The sequence below is a fragment of the Stegodyphus dumicola genome, chromosome 4 (genome assembly GCF_044657685.1).
Source record: "Stegodyphus dumicola isolate Sdum_Otavi_A_Nest chromosome 4, ASM4465768v1".
Taxonomy (NCBI): domain Eukaryota; kingdom Metazoa; phylum Arthropoda; class Arachnida; order Araneae; family Eresidae; genus Stegodyphus; species Stegodyphus dumicola.
This window is the reverse complement of record NC_140771.1, coordinates 216,786,733-216,809,797: the sequence shown is the minus strand read 5'-3', so window position 1 is coordinate 216,809,797 and position 23,065 is coordinate 216,786,733. Positions and strand designations below refer to the sequence as shown.

At 32.5% G+C, this 23,065-nt stretch overlaps 1 long non-coding RNA gene across 2 annotated transcripts in view; it reads right to left on the bottom strand.

The window, feature by feature from the left end:
* The window catches only part of LOC146997819 (uncharacterized), a 338,237-nt gene that overhangs the window by 15,226 nt on the left and 299,946 nt on the right, over positions 1-23,065 (bottom strand). Inside the window, exon 3 of one of the 2 annotated variants that reach the window (XR_015040879.1) lies at positions 20,431-20,588. The exons of the other annotated variant lie outside the window; for it this stretch is intronic. This is a non-coding gene — a long non-coding RNA (uncharacterized LOC146997819). Of the gene's footprint in view, positions 1-20,430; positions 20,589-23,065 lie in introns of those variants that run through there. 2 annotated transcript variants of the gene reach the window in all.

The following is a 23,065-nucleotide window of genomic DNA, read 5'->3' as shown; positions in this document are numbered from 1 at the left end:
GCTAATCGTTTTTGAGTTAGGCGATGCATATATATATATATACATATATGTGCATATATACATACGTATATGCGAATATACAAGTATCGAGAAAAAAATCCCTTATGCACCCATTTTGGAAAAAAAAAGATTATTTTGTCTGTACGTACAGACGTAACGCCCCTCCCTCCACACACAAAATGGATTCAGTTTGGTTCATGAGATTACGATAAAGCCTCGAGGGCCACCTTCCTAGGGAAAGGGATGCCTTCGTGGAGGTCTTTTTAAGGGAAACTGGTTCGTATACACGTTACACACGAGGAAAACAACGAAGGCCCATGCAGCTAGGCCGTTCAGGGGATTCGAACTTCGAACCGAACTATCAGTGTTTAGCAACTTTAGTACTCGGCCGCTGGCGGGCCCCAGATAGATTCGAAAACGGTCAAAATGGATATTTCCATTGAAATATGACAGCCGAAGTTTTTCGGGATTTCGATTACTTTGTACACGATATTCGTGCAAAGAAATAAAAAAGAGAATTTTTAATTTCATCCAAAAGCTTAGTTTTCAAACAAATACTACTTGAACAATTAATTAATTCATTTTATGTAACAGAATTGAAATATTTAGCAGTGCTTGAGAGCACTTTTATAACGTTGTTAAGGTATTTCTCCCGCCTTCTTGGCATGCCTTTGTGATGTAGTGGTCAGCACATTCGGAGCGTATCGAGAGGTCCGTGTTTCGAGTCCCGGCGAGAGCATTGCTCATTTTTCATCTCTCCTGCTTTCAAGGAAAAAAACCTAATGTCTCTACCGTGGCGCCCGAACTAAAATGGTGGTGGATGATGATTCTTCACCACCAGGATTTGATGATTGGGTTTCCTAACCTCCAGTCGCCCCTTAAAAAGGGGGTATGTAAGGTATTTCTCCCGCCTTCTTGGCATGCCTACGTGGTGTAATGATCAGCACGCTCAGCGCGTATTCGAGAGGTTCGTGGTTCGAGTCCCGGCGAGAGCTTTTCTCATTTGTCATCTTTCCTGCTTTCAAAAAACATCTAATGTCTCTACAACGTCATTCATCAAAACGTCATATTCTTCCAATAATTTGACCATCAGGTCAAAAATTAGCTATGTATGTAAACATTGTTACTTTTTACTAAAGTTACCTGGATTTAATCTCTCTTAAACTAACTGAAATTGATTTTATCTTTTACAGATTTTTTTCATATTTGAGCAATACAGTCATTTGCTTCCCAATTTTTCTTTTCAATACAGCTTGCGATATGAAGAGAATTTCTATCGCTGAACTGCTGCCTTCATTTTGGAAAAAATCGATATCTTTTGGCCTAGAAAGGCCAAAATTTAAAATAAATCATTTCTTATTCTTTGTAAGAATTTCTGGATAATGACCCAAATCGGATGAATATCTTTCATTTTTACATCTCTAAGAGCGGTTGGAATATTGTCTGACCTTTCGTCACCTATTTTTTATGATAGTTCGCCTTCTTCAGTGATTTCATGCAGAAATATTTTCTGGAGCATTTTATAATTCTCATCTTCCGAAGGTCTTCTTTCTGCCAAACCACACGAGAGGACTTTCGGCTAGCCGCATATTTAGACTGCCGCCATGCCACACCGACACTACAAACATCCATGCCTTCCAATCTCCGGGATTCGAAAACGGACCCTTCGGCACGGCAGCCAACGTGCTTTCTATTCAGTTGAAGTTTTGGTGTATGTAACACTGAATTCAGTTTTTTTTTTTTTTTTTTTTTTTTTTTTGTGTGTGTGTGTGTCTGCTTTCAAGAGCCCCCTGTGTCATATGACGCAGAGGGCCCGTGGAAATTTAAAAGAAAACGGATTCTGTTATATATATATAAAAGAATTCGTCGTCTTTTAGGTTTAAACATATAAATGTAGTTTAGCAGGACATTCAAGGGCCCTCTAAGCCTTCGGGTCCTTATGCGACGGCATTCTTTGCATACCCTTATTTACGCCACTGATTGCAAGACACATACTTCTTTTCGGGTCACCACTAAAGTCGATGGAATAATTAACCGTAGATTGTAAATTATTGTATCAGATAAATAACTAATTAATCTATCAACTAAAAAAAGGTTATTAATTCATATGTACAGAACATCCCATTGATTAAAGGCATTGCAACTTTGTATGAAATTATAACATTTAATGAAATGTACACAGATAATACTACAATCTTAGGCACGATGCTTTGATGCTTTAATTTTTTTTTCTTTTTTTTTGAGGGGGGGAAGGCAATGTACGCATTCATTATACATAGCGTTTTGACACTTTCTGGCGCCATCTAGGAGACATTTAGAAAATTAAAAGTTTAAGTGCATTTAACGATTATTACATCTCAGTTTCCTTAAATTTTGAACCAAAGTTATAATGTGAACAATTTAATCACAACAGCTCAAGTTCATAATTAAGATTTTTTCTTTTTAGTGTTTTTACTAGTAAATGTGCCATTGTCTTTGTCAATTATATGAACTGAAAACAGAATTGTGTGTAATCTCTTCTGAATCGATTAAAATAATTAAGCATACAATTAAATAAACGAGTCAGGTTATAAAAAGCAAAACCTTGAGCAAGAAAATAAAACTGTCTGATATAAAAAAATGATTGACGAAATCTGTACTCTCTGGTGAAGATAAATCGTGTTGAGATTAAGCAAGCTGAATCTGTTCCGCCTAGTAATATTTATCAGCAGAGAATTTAGTGCAAAGATGGAAAAAAATCGTCCTCGTTTCTTGTCTTTAGACCTTTTTTTTTGTTCTTGTTCTTCTTCTTTTCTTTCATTTTTCTTTCTTTCCTTTTTTTTTAACGCGGGAATTGACTCTGAACCTACACTTCTATGCGTTATTTATGATAAGATCATATCCAATATATAAGTGAAGATATTCCATATTAAAGCGCATTTCAGGAACGAAGCTTGCAAGAAGATTAATTCAGTTGAGTTTTTAAGGTAAAAGGAAGGTAAAAAATAAATAAATAAAATAATACCGCTTTTCATTTCTTAGTAGGAAAAGCCTGAAAATATCTTGCAATACTAATTAAAAAATGAGAAAAGCTGAAAAATACCACTCTTTACAAAGTATACTCTTTTCAAATGATGTTTGAAAAATCAGGCACATTAGTTGAATGTTATTCTTTTGTTTAATGACACTATGTGAATTAAGTATGAATGATAATGAAGAAGCATATGGCTAAATGTCTTGGGGGAAGAAACTCATCAGTAAGCTGTCCACAAATTACACTCTGTTGCACAATTAAAGGAGATTAGAGATAATAAAAATATGCCACAGTTACCAGCATTTATTTGATACGTAATAAAAGCCCACTGTCTGTTAAGCAAGTTTGGGTTTCTGGGTTGGATAATAACATAAAAATGTTTGATATTTGTAAAGTCATTAGTTTTTGTCGAAGCAGGAAATACGAAATATATACAAAGTCGTCACCGAGACTTGAATTTTCAGACCAGTGTTGCCACAACGTGCGATTTTTTTGCAAATTTACTTCTTTTGGAAAAGCTGTGCTACTAAAATTTATTGTCAGTGCGATTTTACGGATTATCTACTCCTCCTTCATTTCCTTGAACTAGATTTTACTACTTTAAATTTTTTTTAATATAGCATACAAGTTAATACAATTCATACAAGTTAATATATAAAAATTAATTTTAGTAGCTACCTTATATAAGGTAGCTACTAAAATTAATTTTTGATTAAAATTTACTTAGGCTCAAATAAAAGCTCGTAACTGGTAATCCTACCATCGTAAGCCCCACCAGCTTTATCCACATAAAGGTGCTTCCTTGATTACTTTATTTAATATTTTCGTATTTGAGTAGGATTCCAAAGTTTAAGTCAATTATATGCTTAGTTAACGCATTATAAATAAATGAAATAATTCACCGCCACCTTTCAAAATGTTTGGCTTAAAATGCCGATGTTTGAGAATTAGGTGGAAAAAATGAAAACAAACAACACAAAAGCTTATTGCAAGTTGCATAAATTGAAATGAGGGCACATAAAATTGATTTAATGAAGCACAGTATTTCTTTAAAGCGTAAACAAAATTTTATGTTTGAAAATAATGATGGTTTGTTTTACTCTGTGTTCAATACTTTTACTTTATACATTTTTGAAATGTAAAAATTTTGGGATAATTGATATATGCAATCTAAACAAAACAAAATCAAAATTTTAGAATATAAAAGGTGAATTTACGTTCATAATTAAAATTAATATCTCATTATATCCATAAAATTGCAAGACATTATTCTTTATACTTTTTACCTTGTTAAAGATTCTGTCAAAAATTGCAGTATTAAGTTCTAAGGATTACATTTACTTATTTATTTGGTAAATTATATCTGGTATTAATAAATAAAATTAATAACACCAGATATTTATTTGGTAAATACGTTAGTAATGTTTCTCTCTTCCATGCTGAAAGTTTCAGCTTTGGAGATCTATATAACTTAATGATAATAATAATAATAATGACAATAAAGATAACAAATATATATCTTAGAAAACAGTGATACATATTATTTCCAAAATGAGTGCCAAAACTATTATAAAACTTGTACTCGAGCTGCCTCAGTTTTCTATGTAAAGGGCTATTAAGAAGTTCTTCTTAACTCTGTAAAAATAATCGTTATGAAAGGAAAAATATTGCCAAATAAATGTAAAACAAAGCTATAAAGGTCAATAATAATATTAGCGAATTTATTGCTTTATAAATTTATAAATTTTGCTATTAAATCAGTTTTTATCCCAGTTCTAAAGTGACCCCATGGCGGCTTGAAGCCTGCTCGCCATATATTTGAAATTCATTTTCCTAATTTATAATACTTCTAAAAACTAAACAACTCAAATGACTTCAAAGTGATACCAGATATCGAAATAAAAACGCAAACAAATTTAAGCGCAAAAGAAAGTAGCTTTTTATTAGCAATCAGAATCGGATGAAGTGAGGTAAATTCAACAACGGAATGCTAACCGAAAAGCATTAACAAATACAGTAATGCAAGGAACAATACAAAAAAGAAATGAATAAACAGCTAACTCAAAAGAAATTCCTACAACTATACAACCTTGTTAACAATTCAAATGTGAGAAAACACCTTAAAACAGACATGAATTTAATCGGGGAGGGAAGCTCGAAAGCTTTCAGATTTTATATTACACCCAATAGGGCGTTCATTTCCTTTACGCAAACACACACGTTTCGAGAGCATTTCAGCTAATGCCCCTTTGGGCTAAAAATATTTAAAAACTGCGTATCATTATAATTTCCGATAGACAGTGTTGCGCGCTGGAGACAAAGGTGTTTTCTTCCGTACATTGCCATTGCTCGCAATCAAAAATTCGATAAAGTTTTACAGAACATGAAACAGGTAATGAAAAAATTCCAAATTCCAAAACTGGGCTTCCAGATGCCCATATTCGAGTGGAGGACTACGTTATTCAAAATTTGATGTCTATAAGTAAAGTTGTGTTTTCGCAGTGCAAGAAACATGCATACATTCCTGCAGATTCTTCATTATTTAATTTCTTTAGATATAATGCAGGGCTCTAATATTTGGTGGCAACATTTTGAAAAGTGAAACGCCGTTTATAGAGAACCAACGCAAAGTTCCAAAACGAAACTAATAGCCCTTCTACACAAATTACCCTTTTGGACTTAAGAAAGAAACAAAGGGAAAAAACTAAATTAACTGAGAATTAATTAAAAAAGAAGTGGAGATTTAAATAATCGGAAATCAGTAATCTGGTTTTAAAATTTTCTACAAAACTAATATACATAATTTAGTGACCAAGAGTAGAATTACAATCCGTAACCTGCGGAATCCTCCGAAACTGACTTTGTGATGATCTCAGAGATCATCTGACCTTACGATCCTATGACATCATAAAAAAACATATGATTTCTCACATCATATGCTACTTTTTGTTACTTTTCGATTCTTTTCTTCCTACTTTAGCTCAAAATTTTATAACAACACTGACCTCTCGGTAACTAGTCAAACTTACTTACCAATTACACCAGGAAAGCTCATCGTAAGAAAGTAGAAAATATCTTACACACTTCATAATTTGTGACTCATCATGATGTAAGAATGTTTCCATCAGTCTCATATTTGTTTCTTGGAATTAGGATATAAATGCTCTTTATTAAATGAAAAGACAAACACGAAATACAAATAAATCAAACAACCTCTCATAAATTAAAAAAATACAGTTCATTTTTAAGATAGCAGTGTGTTAATGATACAGAAATTACTAAAAACCAAAAAGTATTGATTAATTATTGAATAAAAATCTGCATAATATTTGCTTCATTTTCTGTCTCACATTAGGTAAACGAAACAGTTATGAATCAGCTCCTTTTTCAATGCATGATCGAAACCGATATTTGGTAAGACAAAGAGTAATAAGTTGACATTATGAAATTCTCTTTATATAGTAAATATTTCTACGGTACTAGTTTCTACTATTTTTAAAAACATAAGTTTAATTTTTCACTATTTTAAAATACGGACTTTTGCAGTCGATATACTGATATAATTTCTGTAATAAATTAGCTTTGCTTATTTAGTATACAAAACGAATTCTTGTTTAAAGCTGACTACTTATTCTGTATAATAGATATAACACATGTTTACTTTCTATATACTCAGTTTCGTATAATGGATATAAAACACAGTTTACATCATAAAATAAAGCTATAAAAATGCTGCGGTATTATTATATGAGTTTGTATAAAATATTGTTGCGTTTTTCTTCTCTGACACCAGTTGTTACGTTATTTTCTTCCTTCACGTACGTACGGGGTTTGTGTGGATTTGGTGTGAATAACGACGACAGCAGTTGATGAAATAACAAAACACACTTTATTTACCAATATTAATCAGGACAGCTCCAAAATACTTTTTACAGTCGTCGAAGATCTACTATAAACACACTGACACGATCAGCGACACAGCCTCCAGGTTATCAGGCTATCACGGGAGAGGCAGCTTCACGGCAAAGCACTAGAGTACAGCTCTCGACTCTGCTTGGTCGTTCTCGGTACTCTCGAGACTTTCCACCCGACGACACACAGAGCACTTGACTCTTCGGTTCAGTCGTTCCCGGAGCTCAACACGCTCTCTCGACGATGCACTAACCGCGATACACTACGAGACTCTTTCGGTGCACTCAACGACCCACTCGGCACTCGCTGCCCGGCTGTCAACTCGATCAACTCCGCAGGGATTGAGTCGCTAGACGAGACACCAACTCGATACTAACTCTCCGTGTACCAGCAGGGTTTATATAGCTTTTGGCTGGTGTTCGAGAACATTCTGGGCTAAACCGGTAAGAATTCGTTCCAGAAGGTTCTCAATCCGTCCATGACACATCACCAAATGGGCGATTTCTGGCCAAATGTGGCAACCCTGCCTTCCCTTGATATTTTATGGCAACCCTAAACCTGCTTTTCGGGAAAGCTATCTCACCGCGCCTGGACATTTCGTAACAGTATGTAAATTGTGACAACGCAATTTTACATCCAAAATTGGATGCAAAGTTACCCAAGGCAATCAATCACTATATTTCATATTGAGTAAATGTTTTATATCTGAAACATATGATCAAATTTAAAAGCTAAGAAAAGCAAATTACAAGATAATTAATCTTATAACGATAATGGAACTTACTATTGCATGATTCAAAGAAAAGTGAATTTTATCCTAATTAGCTTAATAAGTTTGAAGAAACGAAATTATATTATTCTTGCTTTAATGTAAATAATTTTGACATAATCAGATCTGAACCAAAAATTAAAAATATTCATAATGTAGATCCTCCCGGGAAAAAAAATGAAACTTTCTGAATATAAAATCAACTTTTAAAAACAAATTAATATTTTTAATTATTCATTTACATTTATTCATTTATTACATTCATTTTTACCCTGATAAACATGTATCTCTGATGTTTATAAAGTTTATAAAAATTTAGGCAACGAAAGACACTGTGCAAAATTGCTCAGTGAAATTATGTTAACATTAGTCTTAAAAACTTTCACAACTCTAACATTTCAATCTGATTTCTCAATGCTTGAAAACATGCGCTAGTTTTTCGTATCATCATTTTCTCAGGTTTCACACAATACTTTTATTAATACATGGTCCTTAGCTTTTTTAAAAAATATATAATATTTTATTTTAGTTTTATTAATTAATTTGTGTGTATAATATCTGTGTAGATTTGCGAGACTAAATTTTAAACAAAAAGGCTGTTTACAGGCGTACTTCTAATCATAATCAAGAACCAAAAATTAAAACGTTAAATTATTTAAAGTTCATAAGCTTAAAAATTTTTGACTGAGATTAATTTTTTCTAAAGAAAAGATCAAGTTTTCCTTTTTATGAGGAAACACGAACCCTTCTTAAATACTGAAACTTGAAATTCATTGAAGTACAATTCATTTAATGCAATTAAATATATCATACTTTATTAATGTTATGGATATACCCGCACATCTTGTTTTATGCTGCTAGCAATATTATTTTATGTTTAAAGTGATAGGTAAAACATGAATAGCTCATGTCCAAGTCCGCGAAACTTTATCAAAACTGACTGGTAGATTCGGTGAGCTACGCATATACATCCTTTGTCAGAAAAGTTTTAGAACAAAGGTCGTAAAAACAGAAGATTGCATTTACCAAGTAATGATCTTAGCTGCTATCAAAGTAGGCTATGTATACACAACTGCCAAAGCTTCTGGAGGACTCGGAAGCCAGCGGGGATATCTTCAACTGCGATGCTTGCAAGCTCATTTGTCACAGCCTGTTGGATGTCTGCAATAATCTTCATGAAGCTTTCCTTTCAGTCACCTTTTCACTCACGGAAACAAGAAAAAATCACAGTAATCTTTGACACGTTTGGCTCTATCCAATAGTTCAGCAAAAATTCTTCGTCTTTCCTCTTTCTGATCATCTGTTAGTGAGTGACGAACGATTCTTTCATTAACTTTCTGCTTCCCTAAATATTCGCGTAAAATCTTATGACACACATCACAGTTCAAATTCAGTTCTTCTGATGTCATATGCGACGGTACCACATGCGATATTACATGACGGTTTTCTTGCAATAATTGCTTTACACACTCCACGTTTGCATCGATATGTAATATAGACGGGCGACCAGCTCTGGGATCGTCTTGCACTGAAATCTCTGCTTTCACGAAACCTGTTATGCCACTCGAAAACACGACTTCTTGAAAACTTTCGCCTGCATATGCTTGCTTAATCATGTTTCCACGTTTCAGTATGGGTTTTCTCGAGCTTAACGCAGAACTTAATATTCATTCTTTGCTCACAATCAGTATCCATTATGTCACATTAAAGAATGCGACAACAATCCGAACAGGGTGTTGCTAAGCGCAGTCCTGCCCTCTAGTAAGTTTGCGTGGAAACAGAGCCAAGGTCATGGCAAGTATGAATACATACTAGGTAACATAAAAACAACATTTATTCCTTTTTAGCACTGCAAAGTCAGAAATAAAAATTTGTCCTGGAATTTTTCTGACAAAGGATGTATAAATACGGACGCAGTTGGTCCAGCTGTGAACTGAGCAGAACATATAGCGGTAGCTGTTGAGTATGTTGTGATTCCCTTCGACGGAACGAATTGGATATGTTGAAGTACTGTTCGCGGCCAAAGTTTAGGGCTAGTTTTTAGGTGTGTGTGATTATGGCAAAGCCTCGAGGGCTATCTGCCTAAGGGGAGGGATGCCTTCGTGGAGGACTTTCTAAGGGAAACTGGCTCGTATACACGTTACACATGGGGAAAACCACGAAAACGCCCATGCAGCCAGCCCGTTCGCGGGATTCGAACCTCGGACCGAACTACCAGTGTTCAGCGACTTTACCGCTCGGCCGCTGGTGGGCCCTGCTAGTTTTTAGGAAAGGAGCCAGACTCAACAAAGGTTTCTGAAGTGGTTTAAAACCAAGAAAGCAGCAAAGCAGATGCTGGAAAAGCTTAGTTCTTAGATGACAATATTACCACAGATACTATAAGAAATGCGGATGTGCCGCATAACAAAAAAATGGAAAATGAAAGAGCGTTTAAATAGACGAAGCCGCAAATAAGGTATCCTGAGCCAGAAGTGTCCGAAAGGATGGCTGCTAATAAAAGATTATTGCGTTATGAAGATATAACGATATTACCAGAAGATAACAAACATTACTTAAGGAGGTTTTAGATGAAGAAATGCAGATATAAAGGGCAACGATGCTTGGGTTCTAGAAGCGTTACCACCTAGAAAAAGATCAATTACATGCAAGTAAATTAAATTTTACGACGAAAATGAGACACCAAGAGCAAAGCTCGACTTTAACACGCGGCTTCAGGCAAAAAGAAGGTATGAAATATAATAAATATAATTCACTTCTATCAGTACGCCGTCTTACGTTTTATTCTAACGATTATTCTCAGAGAAAATTTAAATATATTTGCCTCACGTGTTAAAACTGCTTTTTTAAATGCTAGTTTAAAAGATATTATTTATAAGGATCATCAGAAAGGTTATAATGAGCCCAGCGATAGAAAATTTAGACTGAAAAAGATTTCATATAAATTCAAACAGGCTCCACGACAGTGATATGAAAATTTCTCAGTTTCATAGTAAAATTAGGTTTTAAGTGATTAAACAATACGCCTTTTACTTTTATTCGCCAAAGTAGAGCTTAGAAGGTAATTATTGCTCTTTGAGGGTGACCTACTATTTGCTGGATCAAAAACTTATTAATTTAATGCTGTTATTTGTTTGTTAACTAAAGAAATTAATATGTCTAAAATTGGAAAAGTTTTTGAATTCTTAGGAATTCGAATATAATTTACACAAAATGAACTATCCTTATATCAAGAATCTTACAACCACCTAAATCTACAAAAGCTGATTTCGAAAAGGGTTCTACTCATAGATAACGTTATCCAGAACTTGTTGGCTCGTTAGTTTATCTAGGTTAAATGATAACACCAGATATCTTATATAAGCAGTTAATTGTTTAGTCAGTTACGAGGAAATCCTGCTAATACTGCAGGGTCTCTTACTATGTTCATAAGCGAATTCTTCGCTATCTGATAGGAGCAACTAAAATGAAGTTAATATATTCAATGTATAATAAGATTTCTCACTTGTATGTAGATGCAGATTGAGGGAGGGGGGAATCTTAACGATAGGAAATCAAGGTCTGGCTGTGTAATCATGTTAAATAATTGTCATATACTATTGTACTGGGAAAATAAGAATTATATAGCTTTATCCTAAACAAAAGCTAACATTATTGTCTTTGGAAAGGGTTTGCAAGATTTACTAAAACTAAAATCCGTAAGTAGTGAAATCATTGATATTAATGACATCACAGAGTTGGAGGGTAGTCAATCATGTATCAAATGTTAAAGAGAATAATTCAGGTAGGTTGAAGTACACAGGCGTTAAATTTAAATTGACTTCTGAGAGTATAAAAGCAAGTAATGTTAAAACTGAGTTTATTTATTCGAGTGCACAAATTTCTGACTTGTGAACTAAATTTTTACCTATTTCGTGTGGTTTAAAAAGCTACTTTAATGTTGTTTCGAAAGTTCGTTCAAGGGAAGGTATCCTGAACATAATCCCCCACCCTGTTTTATGTCAATAATACCATTTCATGTTTTAAAGTGATATGTCTCGCCTTTAAGTCAGCGAGACTTTATTAAGACTGATTGATGGATTCGGTGAGCTGCGTATAGTGGATAAATAAGGACGCAGTTATTCCATTCTGTGAACAGAGCAGAATATGTAGTAGCAGCTGTTGGCTGTTTTATTGCACCAAATTTTTCATATTATTATTTTTCTATCTTTATCTATGCATATTTTAAATAAACCTTTATTTTCTTCCCAAAAGAATCTCAGAGTTATTTACCACTGAAAAATTAAAAATAGACTGACTATTCTGTTAAAAATTTCTTAAATAAGTCAGTACATAACGGAGAAAAAAAAATTAAACTGTGATTAGAGAAAAATTCTGTCATGTTGTAGAGACATTAGGTTATTTTTGGAAGCAGGCATAGTGAAAAATTAGCAACTTCGCCGGGAATCGAACCTCGGACCTCTCAATTACGCGCTGAGCGTGCAGACCACTACAGCACGAAGGCTCGTTAAGAAGGCGGAAGAAATGCCTTATATACTTCCCCTTTTAAAGGGCGACTGGGGTTTTTAGGGCACCCGATCGCCAAATCCTGGGTGAGGAGAATCATCATCCAACACCCTTTTAGTTCGGCCGCCACTGTAGAGACATTAGGTATTTTTTGGAAGCAAGCAAGATAAAAAATTAGCACCCCCTTCGCCGGAAATCGAACCACGGACTTCATAACCATGCGCTGAGCGTGCAGATCACTACACCGCGAAGGCTCGATAAGAAGGCGGGAGAAATGCCTTATAATGTCATTATTTAGAATGGTATACATGTAAATAAATATAACCAAATAAAAAAAATAAGTAAATACAAAAACCCTACTAAAAATGCCCCATAGAAACCAGTAAAACTTTTTATGGGTACCCATAAGATTTTATTGGTTTCTATTGACTTTTACTGGTTTCTGTTGGTCTCTGTGGGTTTTTTTTACTGGTTTCAAAATGACCCATAGAAACCAGTAAAACTTTCTACTGGTACCTATAGAATTTTTGATGGTCTCTATTGACTTTTACTGGTTTCTATTGATCTCTGTGGGTTTTTCTTACTGGTATCAATTGACACCCATACAACCAACATTCAATGGCAGAACTTTGTACTGGTTTGTATAGGTTTATATTGACTTTTACTGGTTTTCTTACTGGTATTAATATAATAATAAATCTTCTGTTGGTTTATATGGGTTTGTGCTATTTTTTTATCTGACGTTAATATACTTCTTGTAAACAATAAAATTAATAGAATGAAAATATGATCTCTTTAAGACCACCAGAGTAACCTGGAAACGCAGGTGGTCGTTTTAGAGAGGGTTTTTACTAAATATACTTATTTATTTGATTTAAATTTTTTTTACCCTGGAAACGCAGGTGGTCGTTTTAGAGAGGGTTTTTACTAAATATACTTATTTATTTGATTTAAATTTTTTTGGAACAATAACGGTAATCATATACACACGCAACGAGGTCTCTCCAAGGCGACCAGCCGCAAATAAAAATTCATCTTTGTAAGTGGTCGCCTTAGAGAGGTGATGCTCAATACCAATAGATACTCACGTTCTCAGAGATACGTTTATCTTTTAGAGGTGGTCGTCTTAGGGAGATTGCATCTCTCTAAGGCGACCAGACACACTTGCAGAATTTTCTTTGTGAATGGTCGCTTTACAGAGGGAATATTCAATACCAAAGTATACTTATGTTTTCAGAAATACTGGTTTCTTTCAGAGGCGGTCGTCTTAGGGAGGTGGTTTTGCTACGAGTTGGTTCTCTGAATACACACACATAAGCACTTACATTTCTGATATTACAAATAAACACCGATATCAACCAACATCTCTAACGCGAACAAGTTCATTCACAATCGCAAAACTTTTCTCCCTGTTAACGCTGACGTGAAAAAAAAAAAAAATTCCCCCTCCCTCCCCCACTCTCAGAAGTTTCCCAAACAAGCAATATGGCGCCGCTCTAGTTATTGTTGTGTGATGGTGGTGTTATTTTCTTCGTAGTTGTAGTAATGCAGTATATTATTTACTAGGATTTACTGTATTACAAATTTTACTATGTTTTACTGTTTAGAAATTAGTAATAAATAATAAAATACCAGCACTGACTATGAATATACCACTAAAGCCATGCACGTGTAATCGTGTCTAATGTTTGAGAGAACGTTGCTGATAACTGACTAGTTGTGAAATGGAGTTTCTGAGCGTGAAATTGATTTTCCATCTTTACTTTTATCCTGAAAAACAATGTACTTAAAGACTGAAAAGTGATAATTTCAGGCTTGATAATTTGTTTCAATTTGCAGATGCAGAAATGTAGTTTTTGCATTCTACTGAAACTGTATTTTGGAAAATTTATTTTTTTGATTACAGTTTAGAAATACTTTTTTAAAGCTTGTTCATGTAGATGCTTTATCATTTGAATATTATGTACTAATAAATTTGAGCATACCTTACTTAAAAATGATCTTGCATGATTCAATTTTGAATTTTTCGACTAATGTGATGTGGCCGAGCAAAAAGAATGTTTTTTTATGTTTTAAAAAAAGTACTAATTATATTTCGCGAGCGAAAAAGGTAAGTTTTATTAATGAAATAAACATTGAGGTATTTAATGTGTTTATTACTTATTGAATGGGGTAGACAAGACATACAAGCTTAAGGAATCTTTTTTCCACTACTAAAATTATGTGAAAATTTAGATGATCATAGTAGCTTACATTATTTTTTCTTTTTGGTCTATTTTTCTTTACAAGTATGAGACTAGAACCATATTTTTACATTAAATATTTTGTGCTATTTTGTTAAAACACATATAATCATTTTTATGCATACTTTAATTTTCATTATTATTAGTTTGATGAAGAAAATTTCAAATGTGTTTTTCATAAATTGCTTTTGAAATAGAAATAGATTTGTGAATAAGATTTATGTAATATTAAATGTACTAGTCTTGGGAGTATAAAAAGTGAATTATTTACTTGAAAAAAATTACATTTAGTTGAAACCTCATATAGTGGTTATTTTCTTAAATGACCACCTCTGATAATGGCACATTTGTCAGGACAATAATTAAATAACAGGACTTAAAAATCATTCATTGTTTTGTCAGGCTACAGGAAACTCGCATTATCTCGAATTGTGGAGTTGATTGTTTTAGGAATGTTTTGCTGTATAATCAATTGACTTCGGTGTAGTAATTTTTACGTGGGTATGAATTTTGCAGAAGTAATTGAAAGTTTTTACGAGACATTTAAAACCAAAGCTTTTTGGATCATGAGTCTTATAAGGGCACTGTTATAACATTGCTTTCAAATATAGTTAGAGTAATATTTAAACATTATTTTCGGAATCACTTCCACAGGGAATCTGGTTGTTCTCTGCGGATGAAAACCCATATAAATAAATCTTCTGTACAGCCTTATACAAATGCAGTTAAAATTACTGTCATTACAATTAAGCGAATATAGCCACATTTGTTTACAAAAAGTTATTATTGCTAAATGCTGCACTATATCAATTTCATTTAGCATTGTAATTTCAGAAAATGCTCAGCATGAGGTATTTTTATATTATATAATCTACTGTCAAAAACATTAGCTACCTTTTCAGTACTTTAAATTTTACTATTGAGAATTGTTATGGTTCAAAATAATATTTCTATACATTATTTCAAGTACTCTTTCTACAATAGAAATCTAAATAACTTGCACCTAAAACACCGACTCAAATTTATTCCAATAATGCATCGCTTTAATTAAATTTATGTTCCCTTGAGATGATATATGAAAAACCTTGTGTAATAATAAATTATTAATATATATAGGTAAATAGTATTTTTATATATTTTTCGGGTAAAGTGCAGAATCGCCCACTTATTTATTTGGCACTTTGTACAAAAGTAAAAGGAATTGGATTTTTGTCAATTTTCTTTTGACTTTTAAAGTGAAAATAGGTTGATGTGTACATGAATAAAGTCAAAGGAGTGCACAATGGCATTTTTGTGCAATTCTGAGATGTTTTTTTAAGTGAAAATAGGTCGATGTGTACATGGATACCGAGTATGTGCAATTCTTAAAAACACGCCAAGCAGTGGGCGATTCTACACTTTCCCCATTTTTTTATAGGAATTTAGTTTCATTAAATTAGTTATTTAGTATAATTATGTGTATATGAGTATATTCATACTTATTCACATAGATGGAATTTTTACAGTACGAAAGTTTATCTTTTTTACATCAAGAACTACATATACTATAAATACCCATTATGTTATAGATTTTATTTATATAAAATCTGTGGAAGATTATATAGCACTAAAAGTGAGATACGGAATAAAACATTATACGCTATGAGATATTTTCTTAATTCCTGAACTGTGCGTTGAGAATTGGTATTTGTTGAAACTTGTAAATTTTTTTAAATTCATTTTGTTACAATATAATTTATTGTATTTTGGGTACTATTAAGTTTATTATATGTTATCTTCATGTTTCATTTATCTTTTGAGAGATACAGGTAACATTCAAAGTATTGTAATAATGGGTCGACACAGTGTTTGTATATTATTATTTCTTCACTACATTATATTCTTGGATTCATCCTTTCTTCCACGCAAAACATCTATGTGTATGCATGTCATAATAAGCTGCAGGGTGTTACTATCATTGGTAAGCGAGCTTTAAGGGGATAGCAAGTATGCTAAATTTGAACTCTATGTTAAGTTTCTAATTTGCAAGTCCCGTATTCTTTTTGCTTGCTTGTTAATAATGTTTCTCTTCCTGAAAATTTGGGTTTCTTCTAGTTTTGTTTTTTAATTTGGTTTAGTGCATTGTAGGTAACTTAAAATTTAAGCAGATGCTAGAAAGTACCATCCTTTGGCAATACATTTCTCACTAGGTATCAAATTGTTAAACAAGCTGATGTGATTAAATACAATTGTTTAATTTCCCAATTAAAGAACTGAAATACAAATATATGCAGTGAGGTACAGTACGATATGTATATATTTATAATGAAATCAATAATATATACACAGTCAAAGTAATGATTCGCAATCATCAAATGAAATGATATTATATATATATGTAATAGATTCTGTAGTCGAATACAAGCAGCTGAATCCGTAATGAACAGCAAGAATTTTGATGGCTTAGAGATGTTGAAACTCCAATCCACAATGAATAAGAAATTTGGCAGTCAAGGTAGATTTAATTCAACTTTTCTTTCAGCAAATATGTTGCAGCCACAAACAAGTTGGCACATTATTTATGCCTATTCCAAAAATTAACATTTTTGATAAATGTGTAGTAAGAAACAAGGAGCATACAGACTGCAATCCAGCTAATACAAAGCGTAAAAAGCAAATGTGTTATGTTAAGGGTGAAATCTTAATTCAGACCGAGTTAATTTTGGTTCTCGATGCATTTTTACTCGTCTTTGATAGTTAATACTGCTGTAAAATTACTATTGGCTGTTTGAGTTTTAGTTTCTTTTACAACATCAAATTATGTAAAAGTCATATGACATGAATTAATCTCCAAATGATGCAGTGCAGAAAGATTACTGTTTGTAGAATAGAGAAGGAAAATTAATTTTACGCTGCTAATTTAATCTTTTGCATATTCCTTATTTTTCTTAGATATGTATATGTACATTTATCATTCGATGGTTGTGAATCATGACTTTGGTTATTATCTTTCTATTCATTTTATTTTCAGAATTATATAAAGGTAGTTTAAAATTTTGTAAAGAGAATTTATACAAATATTTTGTAATATGTTTATAGATATTGACCTGCATTAAGAAGGACGGGCTCGTAGGCTTCTAGATATTTTAAAATTTTTATTTATTCGCATTGAGTTTTATTTAAAATTACTTTACATGCTTTCTCCGCAATTTAGTTCTGTACATTTCATAAGTGCTAATTATGTACTTCTGCTGGTTTATGTTTTTATGGAAATTTGATTTACAGTTCTATTTTTGTGAATTGTTTTTTATAGGGATTCTGTATATGGATACCTGTTCTATGCACAATTCTATGTATGGATACTCCACTATGGTATAATGCTATTGTTTCTGTTTATGGGTCTTGTGCAGCGATTTTTCCAAGAGGTACCTTTATTGGTCTGTGGATTTTTGTGTAGTGGTTTTTACAGGATTTGGCATATGGGTGCCTGTATAGGTGTACATGCTTTTGTTTACTGGTTTTTACAAAGCATTACCCTATGGTAATATCCATTTTTTTAATGGAAATTTGGCCAATGGATATGCATATAAAGTTTTGATTTTTGGCTATGGGTTTTTACTGGGATTTTGTTTATAGTGCCTACAGTTCTACAGAGATTTGGCCTACTCGTAACCGTACAGTTGTACGGGTTTCCGTTTACAGGTTTTTTTTCGAGTATTTCGCCTACAGGTACCTATACAGCCATGCAGGTTTCTTTCTATGGTTTTTTACGGGTATACGGCCTATGGGTACCCGTACAATCGTACGGGTTTCTTTTTATGGGTTTTTACGGGAATTTGGCCTACGGGTACCCGTACAAATGTACAGGTTTCTTTCTATGGGTTTTTTGTACGGGTTTCCTTCTATGGGTTTTTACAGGGATTTGGCCTACGGGTACCCGTACAAACGTACGGGTTTCTTTCTATGGGTTTTTACGAGGATTTGGCCTACGGGTACCCGTACAGTTGTACGGGTTTCTGTCTGTGGGTTTTTACGGGGATTTGGCCTACGGGTACCCACAGAGCTGTACGGGTACCCGTAGGCCAATTCCCCGTAAAAAAAAAATTATGGGTTTCTACGGGGCATTTTTAGCAGGGAACAAAGTTACGGTGAATGAAAAGTGAAAGACCTAAATAAAAAAAGTCTTTTCATGCTCAAAAGCATCTCATAGATTTAATTTTTGGGTTAGTATCACTCCAACTAAGCTACGTGGAATTTTGTATTAATGGTTTTTCTCTCTTTCAGAAGGACGATAACGCTTCACACCTTCTGTACATGTACTTCTTTTTCATAGAAAAGAAAACATTTGCTGTTTGGAGGCAAAGTATATGAAACCATTTCTCATTAATGCACTTTGCGAATTTTCAAATTACTTACATTTTCAAATTACATATCTTTGTTGTTTCAGTTGCATCAATAATCAAGCCTGTTAATAGGATTAGCCACTTAGCGGTGTAAACTGCAGGAGCCAAAACAACAACAAAAAAGTTGTGACTTTGTTCCCTTTTTATATTGCACATCTCGTAAGGGACGACTAGTTTTGTTACAGTTTCTAAGAGTTTAATGGTTTATCAGAATTTTCCTTCCGTTTAAAAATCAGAAGGATATTATTTCAGAGAAAAAGATAAAATGATGGATGCTAAAAGAAAAAACAGATATAATTAATACTTTGGAAAAACAGGCATTAAAAAAGGTTGTTTTTGCCAAAACACCATGAACTCTCTGTTTATTATGTATCCTTCTTGGATAAGAATCAACTCAATTCCAAATGGAATTCAGAAATTCTAATGAGCAGAACAACATCTCTTCCAAAGTGAAAGCTATGCGTTAGTAAATAAAATATTAATTTTTTTCCTTTAGATTAAATTTTGTATTAAATATGAAAATACTGAAGATATTTGATTTAAAAAAAAGAAAAAACTTCGCTTCGGTAGTCCCTTTTCTTAGCAACTCCGCTGTTTATCTATCCACAAAGAGACGTGTTATCACGGGAACAGCCTTTAGTAAAAGTCAACACGAAGGACATTTTTAAACCTGTTATCAAAGGGTAAATGCGGATGAATTTAGTTCGAGTCGCTGATAAAATTCACTGCTCGTCGTTTTGTCAACAGATCACGGAAAAAGCCGACTCGTATTCTGGGATGTAAACGGGTGACTGTGACACAACGGGAGATGACAGGCTTTTCTAGGACACGTCAAGGCCATTTGGTTCTTTTGAGGCCGTTGACTCCGAAAGGACGTCTGATTTGATTTGCTAAGATCTTTAAACACCGTCATTGTATAATCAGTGGCGAAAGTGGTTTATTTTTCATGCCATTGTGGGTTGCCAGCCCGCTGACCTTCCCCTTCTGTTTGAGATTAACATCTATCCGATATTACAAGTAATGACGAAACATTGATTTAATTAAGCAGCGCTGGTGAGGCTTGGATATTATCATATTAGTGGATCGCTTAAACATTCTTTTAACGATCTTGCTGTTTTTAAGTGCGTTTCATTGAACTATTTCGAAGGTTATTAAACACAGCGTAACAAGCAAATTTTAGTTCGTTCACTCCGCAAGTCTAGATGAAAAGGGAAAGATTTAATGTCTCTTGTTTTATAAAAGAACCTGGAAGAACCCTTTTTTTTTTTCAGAGTTTAATCAGATTAAAAATTTTTTTGAAGTACAAAGCGAAAGTCCTCTAGCATCGATTTTTTTATATTATTGCATGACTACTTTAATACTTACAGCTAATTCTGTTTTTAATAAAAGCATCGAACTCATCTTTCGAATGAAGAGAATATTTTTCAGCGGTACATTTGAGATGCGATTTTTTGCATGTCTAACATCGATAATAAAGTTTCTGACAAACTACAGGAAATATCTGAATAAGACGGAAAGAAACAGCTAAATTGAATTCTATGCGTAATTTTTTTTTTTATTTTATTTTAGTAAAACTTTCATATTTTAAATCTATAGCAAGTTTCTAACTAAGGCAGATTAATAACAAGATTAACTTTAAGACGATAACTTTCACTGAAGACTAAAATCATCTGAATCTTCTCAGTTAAAGTTCATCGTATATTAACAGGAAGGGTGTACTCCGACTGCGCTAATGAAAATCCTCCCCGGGCCGAGCTATAGTCCACCTGCGCCAATCAAAATTTCTAATTATCTAATTATCTAATTACTTGAATAACAGTAATAAATGCGAGAGCTAACAAAGAAAATAAAAGGTATTGGTAAACATACATATTAGCATGACAAACATCTTTCATTTATTTTAATAATATCATAAATTAAGTAATTAAAAAGCATACAAATTATATTTTTAATAAATTACATCAATAATAGTCAAGATGTCTGAACTAGACTGGAAAATTTAATAGAGTTCACAAGCGTGCAAAAAATTATTCCATATCAAAGTGGGTTAAAGGGTGCTAAAATATTTTTTGTTAATTAAAGTAATCATACAAATGTTTGCAGAAATTAAATTTAGTTAAATTTTAAAAAAGCTTAGCATCAAATCTATTATAACAACATTACTATGCACTTGGAACACTGACGTAGAAATTGTAAATAAATTTAAATTATTATGCTAAGAAGTTTTTTCTAAAATTTATCTAGAAGAAAGGAATTAGATAAGCAATACTGCAAATTAATATAATCAATCAGGCCTCTCAGTAAATAAAAGTTTATTTTTTTAACCAAAAATTAAAAATTGGGATGCAAAAGTTTGAGTAATATACTTGGAAAAATCTGAACATATAATTAATTAGAAATGTATAATTAAATTTATAACAAGCTAATTAACAGTAACATTAAGCTTAATTTCATTCAATCTAAAACAAACAATCGATCAGGAGCTCCGCATAACTGAAGTTTTAATGCTATTTTACGTAGATTTGCGTATAAAATAAAAGTTGCACTTGTGAAACAAGTGAATAATGTACTGATAGTCAACAGGAATTAAATTACAGTGGTTAAAAATATAACTACTTGTCAGAAGGTATGCAAAGTTGCCATGGCTAGAGAAATTGAATGATTGTAGAAAACTTATAAAGTTAAGCGCTACAGCGTGAAAAGAAAATTCTGGAATAAACATATTAAGAAAATTAGACGGAGAAAAAATCCTTAATTTATTGATATCCATATAAATTATATGCTTTTGGAAAAATGTTACATATAATTTGCACCGAGGTATCAATCACCGAAACCGAGTTAATTTCTTTCCTTATTTTTTCTTATTAAAGGGATTTTTAAAAAGATATGCTAAGGTGAAAATTTTTGCAATATTTTTAAAGAATAAATTTAAAAAGTATTTTTACTTCATGAACTGAAATTTTTACACAGTATATAAGTACAAAAAAAGAAAGAGCTGGAGGATCACGGGGACTAGAAACTCGGGTCGAACTACCAATGTTTAGTGACTTTTCCGCTTGATCATAAGACCTTTTGAAATTAGGCTGAACAATATATTAAAGAAAATAGAAGATACAGCACACGTAAGAACAAAAGTGCGCTGAATTAGAGATTTACATGTTTAATGAATGAATTAAACTTACCTATATGCCATTATGAAATATTAGGAATGTAAAAGCATGAGTGAAGAAGGCAATGGCAATCTAAATCATTGTAATCTAAATGTATAGCATTATCAGCATCTACTATTAATTTCAATATTGCTGAAAAAATTATAAATGAATTATATTATAAATCACATGAACTCGTTGCATTATAAATTACAACAGTTAGAAATATTACGTATTAGCAGGATTTAGCGACCATTTTTGTTAACAAATAATTTCAAATAATTAATTTTACAAATAATTCAGGTTGAAACTAGGTTAGAAAATAAGCTACATGCTGAAGATTAAGCTTTGCCAAGGTGTTAGAAACATCTTCTGTTAACTAAAGTTGTGATGCAAGAATTTGTGAAAATTATCATTTAAATATAAATTGGCATAAATACAATACAAAGTACATAAATTCTACATACATGAAAACTTGAGTATAGTGCAACAATATGTGATAAAGGAATGGATTAAAAGGGAACTGAAAATCCCAGCATATGAATATAAGGAAGTTTGAATTTTTTTTTTTTTTTTTTGGTTACTTATGAAAATTCTGCTGACGCTCATAATTATTAACTTATTAATTAAATGTGTATTAGAAATTAAATGTATGCCAAAGTATATCTGGTGTAAAACAGAATAAATATTTAAACGTTTCTAGTATTAAAATATGGAATTTGTAACAACCTTAAAATAACTTCAATGCCAAAAAATGGAAAGCTTAATACGGGAATATATTGCAATAATATTAGTGTGAATTTAGAACGACTTAAGAAGTCCAATTTTTAGATTTAATAAAGAGAATTTTTTAAATTAAATTAGAACTGTTTACCTAAAATGGTAAATTTGAAAGTTAAAACCATTCTGCTATCTAAGAATATTTGTTAATATTTATCTAGACAAGAAACTTATTTAAGGTAGCTACAAATCCGATATTTGATAGGTTGATTATGTTTCAGTTTTGTGTATGTCATTAATCTGTCAATTTTACTATTCAAAACTGATATATTTATATATATCAGAGACTAAAATCTACAACTTGAAGAGTTTTT